Below are 9,175 nucleotides of genomic sequence, written 5' to 3'. Positions count from 1 at the left end.
CTATGGCAGACCTCAACAGAATCAAGTTATGGGAGGACAAGCTGGAAAACCTCACAGAGGGTAATTCATGAAGAAGAGAGAAGCCTGGGTGTTTTTCATCTAAATTCTTGTCCTAATCTCCCTTACCAACCCCAACAAATACAAGCAGCAGGAAACTAACAGTGATCATCAATAATCTAATAACCTCAGCCAGCCTCAAGTTCTGTTTTTGTTTTCCTTAAAACAAACAAAACAAAAATAAGCATTCTGCCCAGAATCAGAGAGAGAGAGAGAGAGAGAGAGAGAGAGAGAGAAACCTATCTCCTAAAATCCCAGAAGTTTGCTGCCAGTGATTCAGTACATACCTGACCAAAAAAAAAAAAAAAAAAAATGTTGCTTAACTGGTTTGGTTGTTTCGGCTGGCTACTACCAAGAGAAGTAAACAGAACCTTATCATTTTAGTTAAGTCTGGCTTGAGCATTATTTTCAAGTAAATATTTATAATTTCAATGCTATTCCATTGCTACCACTGCTGTCTTTGGATTGGACCGACTGAAACATTGTCTTGGATTAGCCTGACTCCATAGCAACAGGCCAGGAGAGGCTGCACCCTCACTGCGTGTCCTTTCTGTGGCTGGAGAGGAGAGAAGGAGGTATTTGGTGACACTCGCCATCAGGACTTTGCAGCTCTCTTGCCAGATAGCAGCTGAATTGAGGAATATCCTTCCTTTGCCATTTGGGCTCCAGTCGATCAGGATTTTTGCTGATCACTTTGCACATCTCAATGAATTTGACACACGGGCATTTTTTCTTTCTCTCTCTTCATTCAGGAAGTGGAGAGCTGAGCCCTGAGATTCTTTCTGCTCCGATGATATAAACAAATTGTAGAGGAAGTCAAGTCAAACTTTCCCTTGCTTCTTTTGTTCTCCCAACTAGCAATTCAGAAAACAGAGCCAACTTTTCTTGGATGCCTTTTAAAGATTGCTCTTTAACTGGAAAGGCAGAAACTCTCTTGCTTTATTTTGTATCTGTAAAAACAAAGATTCTCCTAAACATATTTTGTTTTCAGAAAAGCAGAAATGCCCTAGAAGCTAAAAAAAAAAAAAAAAAACTGTTTTCTGAGACTTTTCAAACCAAATTGCTCCTTTGTCATTACACAGTTACCTAATTGTTTTTTCTTTCCTTCACAAATCTCCAGGCTAAAATACAAACAAGAGAGCAATAACGATCTTTGCGTGGATAATAGCTAAACCTGAATAGAAGCTTTCAGGGCCCCAATACACAGCCAAGGAAAGCTAACAGTCATGATTCAATAAAGGTGCCATGTAAGGCATGCGCCAGACAGAAAGGAGACACCATATCTGTGTAATCTACAGACACTGCTTTAAAAATCACATCATTAAGTCCTTCCCATGGTGGTGGTTACTTGAAGCTTTATCATCAGCTTGTAAGATTTCATCTCTGGGTTTCACCGATGGTTCTGAGAACAAACGTTTTCAAACCAGAGGCACCTGCTAATCCAGGAGACATACTCACCACACCTATTCTCGTCCTCCAGGGAAAGAAGCTCTGTGTTAAATGACTGAAGGGAAACAGAAGGGAATATGTAACAAAATATACGCAGGAGCAGCCCCGGAGCAGCCCCGGGGTGGCTTCCGGTGCTGAGTGTTCTGTTACATGAATCCTGGCACCAAAAAAATGCGACAGCCACGTGGCTATCAATATCCTGCATTGTTTGTCCTCCATCGGCCCTCTCTGTACACAGGTGGGTAGCCCAGACTTCATCACAATCCTATTCTCTCATGAAACATATTAGAGATCAAACACAGGCTCAAACTGCTTCCTGAGTCTCAGTGTTCTCCTCTGTAAAATGGGATATATGGTGGCTGTCACATGGGTTAGAAATAATATGGATATAGGTATAGAGATAGTTCTCGCTTAATCCAATGTGTGGCTCCTGTTAGGTTCTCGATAAAAAAATTGTTGTGATTATTGAAATTCATAACACTATGTGAGTTCTCCTGGGTCAGGAAAAACTAGCATTGGTAGAAGCTCAACCTTGCAGTATTTGCAGTTATTTCTGTCAGAACACTTTTCCTCAGTCACGATCCTCTCCTCCCTCTTTATCTATAAATATGCATATACTGTAGATATTTATAGACTAATAGGTATATCAAATCCTTTATGCAAGTTGTAATTGACTGTGTAATTATTGAATAAACAGTGGATGAAAGGATAATGGTAGGTTCTGAAAGCCAGCTTTAATTCACATTTTATTTTATATTCATTAAACTGTTTATTTACTTGTCTACATTCTCCTCTCTGTTGATTATTTTCCAGGCATGCATTTCCCTCGAGCAATGATCAGTCTGAGAAAGTGATTTCATTTACATTGCAAGGGAGACAGAGAAACAAACAGAAAACCCAGAGGCAGTGACTTCCCAGGAGTGCCCCAGAACGTGGGTATTGCTAGTAGAAGCTGTGTGCACCTCCACACCCCGGAACTATTTTTGAAGCTTTGATGTAGAAACACGCAATACCTACAGTGACCTTAAATTTCTGTAAAACAAATATAGCATGCATTTATGCAATTGCCATATATTTATAGAATTCAACAATTGTCTTCTACCAACTTTATCAAATATCTGCTGAGTGGGGGGTGCTAGGACAGAAACATAAACAGCTCTGGCTGGCCCATTACGCGGACGAAGCACAGGCTTGGAGGACCAGAAAAGCAGAGAGAACACCGTGCTCCTGCCTTGCTGGCCAAATGACGCAACAAAGAAAATTCAGGAAAGTTACTTTAAGTTTCAACATACAGATTTTTTTTGTCCCTTTAAAAGACATACTTTTACATTTTAGTTGAGTTTTGTTTTCGTTTTTATTTGGGTACAGGCCTTGGGATGGTTCGGATTTGTGTTCAGAAAATTTTTACTCCTCACCACTTGGAAGGAACACCCTTCCCTGACTTACGGATGTTGGACTTGGCCATGTGACTATTGGTCAGTAAGTGTTAGCAAGTATGATGCCAGCAAGGCCACTGTGGATTTGCACAGTAGGGCTGGCTCTCCTGCACTTCCAACATTGCCTTGAGATGCACACACATGCCTGCATCCAACAAAGATGGAAGACACCTGGAGCAAACTTGGAAGCAGCCCGTAACTTGAAGCCCAGCCCAGACCACCCCAGGTCATCTAAACCCCAGCTAACTTGCACATGTTTATGGGAGAATAAATAATTACCATTTTAAGCCACTGAGTCTTGGAGTGATTTTTTGCATTATTGTGGCAACAGCTGAGTAATGTAGGCCTCATAATATTTATAGGTTTTACTCTGGCCCTGGCATACTAATACAGTTCCTGGGGGAGTCCTGGGGGCGGCGGGGGGGATTAATTTTAAAAAATAATTCAAGCTCTTGCATTACTGATTCGACTTTGTTTTGTAAATCAAGGTGAATCATTGCCTTTCATGTGCTAAATGAAATTAGACACCCATAATGTTTCACTACAGCAGCATATGATTAAAGAGCAAGAGAGGTATGAGCTACTTATTTTTTCATCTAGATAAAGCCTTCATTCCACAAATGCTTCATTCAGAAAAAAAAAAAAAAATGTTTCACTTGTTAAAGGGATACTCATTCAGCTCTTTTATGCTGGACCTTGAAGATACAGTTTTGAGTATTAATAACTCTTCTCAAGTGCTTATGATGAGCCAGACATTGTTCTTAGCAGTTTATCTGCATCAACTCATTTAACCTTCAGAACTTAATGCAATATTACTATGATTGCGCCCATTTTACAGATGAGAAAACTGAGAAGCTGAGAGGTGAAGTGACTTACCCAAGCTTCCATGACTTATAAGTAACGGAGTCAGGATTCAAATCCGGGCCATCTGACTTTGGAGTACATGTTTTTTACCTATCGTGATAAGACATGCGTAGTTTCTATTGACAGGGAGTTTACTGAGTAAAGAGGGCAACAACTTTAAACAAGAAGACCAATCAATCATTACAAACTGTGGGCAGGACCATCATGGAAAAGAACAGGAAGCTATGGTGAAGAGTAACAGGAAGGGTGGGGCGCAGTGGCTCACGCCTGTAATCCCAGCACTTTGGCAGGCCAAGTCCAGCAGATCACTGGAGGTCAGGAGTTTGAGACCAGCCTGGCCAACATGGTGAAACCCCATCTCTACTAAAAATACAAAAATTATCCGGGCATGGCAGCGAGTACCTGTAATCCCAGCTACTCGGGAGGCTGAGGCAGGAAAATCACTGGAACCTGGGAGGTGGAGCTTGCAGTGAGCCAAGATTGCACCACTGCACTCCAACCTGGGCAACAGATTCTGTCTCAAAAAAAAAAAAGAATAACAGGGAGGACCTGTTTTAGATAGGTGTTCAGAGAAGTCTTTTCTTATTAGGTGATATTGTCTGAAGAATGAATGGGATCAGATGGAAAAATCGCTAGGAAAGAAAATAATGTTCCAGGCAGAAGGACTAGCAGGGAGGTGAGTCTTGAAGCAGTCTACAGGTCGGTATGTACTCAGGACTGAAAAATGCTCATTGCTTCAGTGAGGCTGAGGGGGTGAGTATGTCTTTTACTTATTGCCATAGGAGGGTAGTTGGTCAGCAAATTTTTTATAAACAGCCAAATAGCAAATTCTTTAGGTTTTTTTTTTTTTTTTTTTTTTTGAGACAGAGTCTCGCTCTGTCACCCAGGCTGGAGTGCAGTGGCCGCATCTCAGCTCACAGCAAGCTCCGTTTCCTGGGTTTACGCCATTCTCCTGCCTCAGCCTCCCAAGTAGCTGGGACTACAGGCGCCGGCTACCTCGCCCGGCTAGTTTTTTGTATTTTTTTTTTAGTAGAGACGGGGTTTCACCGTGTTAGCCAGGATGGTCTCGATCTCCTGACCTCATGATCCGCCCGTCTCAGCCTCCCAAAGTGCTGGGATTACAGGCTTGAGCCACCGCGCCCAGCCTCTTTAGGTTTTATAGGCCATGTAGCCTCTGATGCAATTACTGAACTCAGACATTGTCATATAAAAGCATCCACATAGAATGAGCATAGCTATGTTCCAGTAAAACAGTATATGCAGACACTGAAATTCACCTTTCAGTGTTGCGGTTCCACAAACAGCAAGCATGTGTGTGAGAACACACAGCATGGTCACAGTTAGTGCATTTCCAACAAATCCAGTGGCCTCTCATGAATTTTTTTTTTTTTTTTTTTTTGAGAGAGTCTCACTTTGTCCCCCATGCTGGAGTGCAATGGCATGATCTCAGTTCACTGCAACCTCCTTCTCCCGGGTTTAAGCAACTCTCAGCCTCGGTCTCTCAAATAGCTGGGGTTATAGGTGGGCGCCACCATATCCGGCTAATTTTTGTATTTTTAGTAGAGATGGGGTTTCACCATGTTGGCCAGGCTGGTCTCCAACTTCTGACCTCGGTTGAGCTGTCTGCCTCAGCTTCCCAAAGTGCTGGGATTACAGGCGTGAACCGCTGTGCCGCAGCATGATGTTGGATGCACCCTGCCCTTTAACTCTCAGTGAGATCTCTGTTGAAACAGAACACAGGTCACACCATTAAGAACAAGATAGAATTTTGAATAAAAGTAACGAATAAGCGATTGGGTTATCTAATCATCCTATTATTAAAGAGGAATACATGATAGAATCATCCAGAAAAATGAAGCAAAGTTCTTGTTGACATGATGTATTGGCATGGACAAAGATAACATAAAACACATGCTCCATCTTTACAAAGAGGATGGGGACAAGACTGGTTAATGAGTGTCATCCTTCAAAGAGCATTGAAGATTAATTGCTGCCCAAGAAAACTTGAAATGCCCTGAAATCTTGGAGGTCATGTAAGAAAGAAATGGATATATGTTTTCTCAAATTTAACACAATAATGCTAAAATTTTACAATACCTGACCAGTAATAAGTGGCCAAAAGAAACTTTTCAAAACTGATGCTAATAATTAAAACACACACACAAATTTTGATCCATCATGCCAGGCACAGTGGCTCACACCTGCAATCCCAACACTTTGGGAGGGTCACTTGAGGCCAGGCGTTCAGGACCAGCATGTGCAGTATAGCAAGACCTCGTCTCTACAAAAAAAGAAAAGAAAAAAAATTGAATTAGTCAACCGTGGTGGCTAATACTTGTGGTCCCAGCTACTCTAGAGGCTGAGGCACGACAGTCACCTGAACCCAGGAGTGTGACAATGCAGTTAGCGTATGATCACTCCATGGCATTCCAGCCTGGGCAACAGAGTGAGACCCTGTCTGTAAAATTAAATTAAATTAAATTTTATTAAAAATTCTGGGGCCGGCCGGGCGCGGTGGCTCAAGCCTGTAATCCCAGCACTTTGGGAGGCCGAGACGGGCGGATCACGAGGTCAGGAGATCAAGACCATCCTGGCTAACACGGTGAAACCCCGTCTCTACCAAAAAAAATACAAAAAAATTAGCCGGGCGAGGTGGCGGGCGCCTGTAGTCCCAGCTGCTCGGGAGGCTGAGACAGGAGAATGGCGTAAACCCGGGAGACGGAGCTTGCAGTGAGCTGAGATCCGGCCACAGCACTCCAGCCTGGGCGGCAGAGCGAGACTCCGTCTCAAAAAAAAAAAAAAAAAAAATTCTGGGGCCAGGCGCGGTGGCTCACACCTGTAATTCCAGCACTTTGGGAGGCCAAGACGGGTGGATCATGAGGTCAGGAGATCAAGACCATCCTAGCTAACATGGTGAAACCCCGTCTCTAATAAATACAAAAAAAAAAAAAATTAGCCGGACGTGGTGGCAGGCGCCTGTGGTCCCAGCTACTCAGAAGGCTGAGGCAGGAGAATAGTGTGAACCCGGGAGGCGGAGCTTGCAGTGAGCAGAGATCGCGCCACTGCACTCCAGCCTGGGTGACAGAGCCAGACTCCATCTCAAAAAAAAAAAAAAAAAAAATTCTGATCAGTCATGATGGAGGAAAGACTAAATCCTCTTTCTCATAGTCTCTCTCTATAAAATAATAACCCAATATTGTTAAAAGATAATTAAAGAGTTTGTAGCTAAAACATATAGGACAAAAGTATCATAGCAGGCGCCTGTAGTCCCAGCTACTCGGGAGGCTGAGGCAGGACAATTGCTTGAATCCGGGAGGCAGAGGTTACACTGAGCCGAGATCGCAACACTGCACTCCAACCTGGGCGACAGAGCAAGACTGTGTTTTAAAAAAAATCAAGGACTTTGTTAATTTTTATAAGATGCTATTTTGGGGGGATTTTATGATATTAGTGATATTTTTCAGCTTAAAAGTTTTTACAATTTGTTGTACTTTCTTCTTTTATTCTAAATAAACATTAACTTTCCTAGCTAATTTTGTGTTCTTTTTCTTTCAGGAAGCCCCCAATTGCATAAGGTTTAAGACCTATAAACAGGAACCACTTCCGTGAAAGCACCTACTATATGAGCCAAGCATGTTTAGATGCTAGAAATCATTGAACGAAACAGATGGAGGTGGTTTAAAAATATGTCCACAAATTCTCTGGCACTCCTGTCTCCAAAAGGCAGAGGTTATTTCACTTCCCCTTGAGTGCAGGCTATTCCTTGTTTCTAAGGAATAGAAGGTTGTGGGGGCAATACTGGGTGACATCCAAGACAAATCATAAAAGACACTGGAGTTTCCTCCTTGCTGTTCCTCCTAGGAACCCAGCTGCTGTGACATGAGAACTCAAGCCACCCTATGGGAAGGTCTGCATGGTGAGGAACGGAGGCCTCCAGCCAACAGCCACGTGTGTGAGCCTGCTTAGAAGCGTGTTGTCCAACTCCAGTCAAGCCTTTAGGTGCCTCCAGTCCAAAACAACATCTTGACTGCATCTTGACTATTCACGAGAGGCCCTGAGCCAGAACCATCCATCCAAACTGCTGTAGGATTGCTGACCTCAGAAACTGCGAGATAAGAAATGTTCATTATTTTTCTAGCTGGCCCTTGAGACAATCTTTTACTTAATAAATAGAAAAAATGTTTTTTTAAATGTTCATATTTCAAGCAAGTAAGTTAAGGAACAATTTGTTACACAGCAAGAGATAATTAATATACTGACAAAGTTCCAGTTTCATGATTCTTATATCCTGAAGTTTATTACATAGACAATGAATAAAGGACTTTTGAGAATGATGAACAGTAAACACTTTAAGAATTGCACCAAATTATCCTACCACTTGATCCAGCAATCCCACTACTAGGTATCTACCCAGAGGAAAAGAAGTCATGATACAAAAATTAGGCAGGCATGGTGATGAGACGCCTGTAATCCCAGCTAGTTGGGAGGCTGAGACAGGAGAATCGCTTGAACCTGGGGTGGAGGTTGCAATGAGTCGAGATTGCACCAGTGCCCTCCAGCCTGAGCAACAGAGCAAGACTGCATCTCAAAAAAAAAAGAAGAAGAAAAGGGAAAAGAAGTCATTATACAAAAAAGATACTTGCACACACATTATAGCAGCACAATTCGCAATTGAAAAATGTGGAACCAACCCAAATGCCCATTAATGAATGAGTGGATAAAGAAACTGTGGCATGTGTGTGTGTGTATATATATCTCATACACATATCTCATATATATCATATATATGTCATATGTGTCATATATCATATATGACATATGATATATGATATATAGATGCAATACTACTCAGCCATAAAAGGAAATTAATTAATGGCATTCGCAGCAACCTGGATGGCATTGGAGACTATTATTCTAAGTGAGTAACTCAGGAATGGAAAACCAAACATTCTATGTTCTCACTCGTAAGTGGGAGCTAAGCTATGAGGATGCAGAGGCATAAGAATGGCACAATGGACTTTGGGGACTCAGGGAGAGAGGGTGGGAAGCAGGTGAGGGATAAAAGACCACAAACTGGGTTCTGTGTGTACTGCTGTGGTGATGGGTGCACCAAAATCTCACAAATCACCACTCAAGAACTTACTTATGTAACCAAATACCACCTGTTACCCAAAAAAACCTATGGAAATAAAAAAGTTTAAAAAATAAATGTATCAGCTGGGTGCGGTGGCTCACGCCTATAATCCCAGCACTTTGGGAGGCTGAGACGGGTAGACCACCTGAGGTCAGGAATTTGAGACCAGCCTCAACTTGGAGAGAAACTCTGTCTCTACTAAAAATACAAAATTAGCTGGGCGTGGTGGTGCACA

The 9,175-nt window shown here is 42.3% G+C and overlaps 1 long non-coding RNA gene across 1 annotated transcript; it reads left to right on the top strand.

Annotated features, from left to right (window-relative positions):
- Positions 1–1,129: 1,129 nt before the first annotated feature.
- LOC117068299 lies at positions 1,130–2,397 on the top strand. Its single transcript, XR_004431060.1, has 2 exons — positions 1,130–1,744; positions 2,320–2,397. It is a non-coding gene; the product is annotated as an uncharacterized LOC117068299 (long non-coding RNA).
- Positions 2,398–9,175: the final 6,778 nt, after the last annotated feature.

This window comes from Trachypithecus francoisi, unplaced genomic scaffold (genome assembly GCF_009764315.1).
Source record: "Trachypithecus francoisi isolate TF-2019V2 unplaced genomic scaffold, Tfra_2.0 Lachesis_group21, whole genome shotgun sequence".
Classification (NCBI taxonomy): domain Eukaryota; kingdom Metazoa; phylum Chordata; class Mammalia; order Primates; family Cercopithecidae; genus Trachypithecus; species Trachypithecus francoisi.
This window is presented reverse-complemented; position numbering and strand designations above follow the sequence as displayed.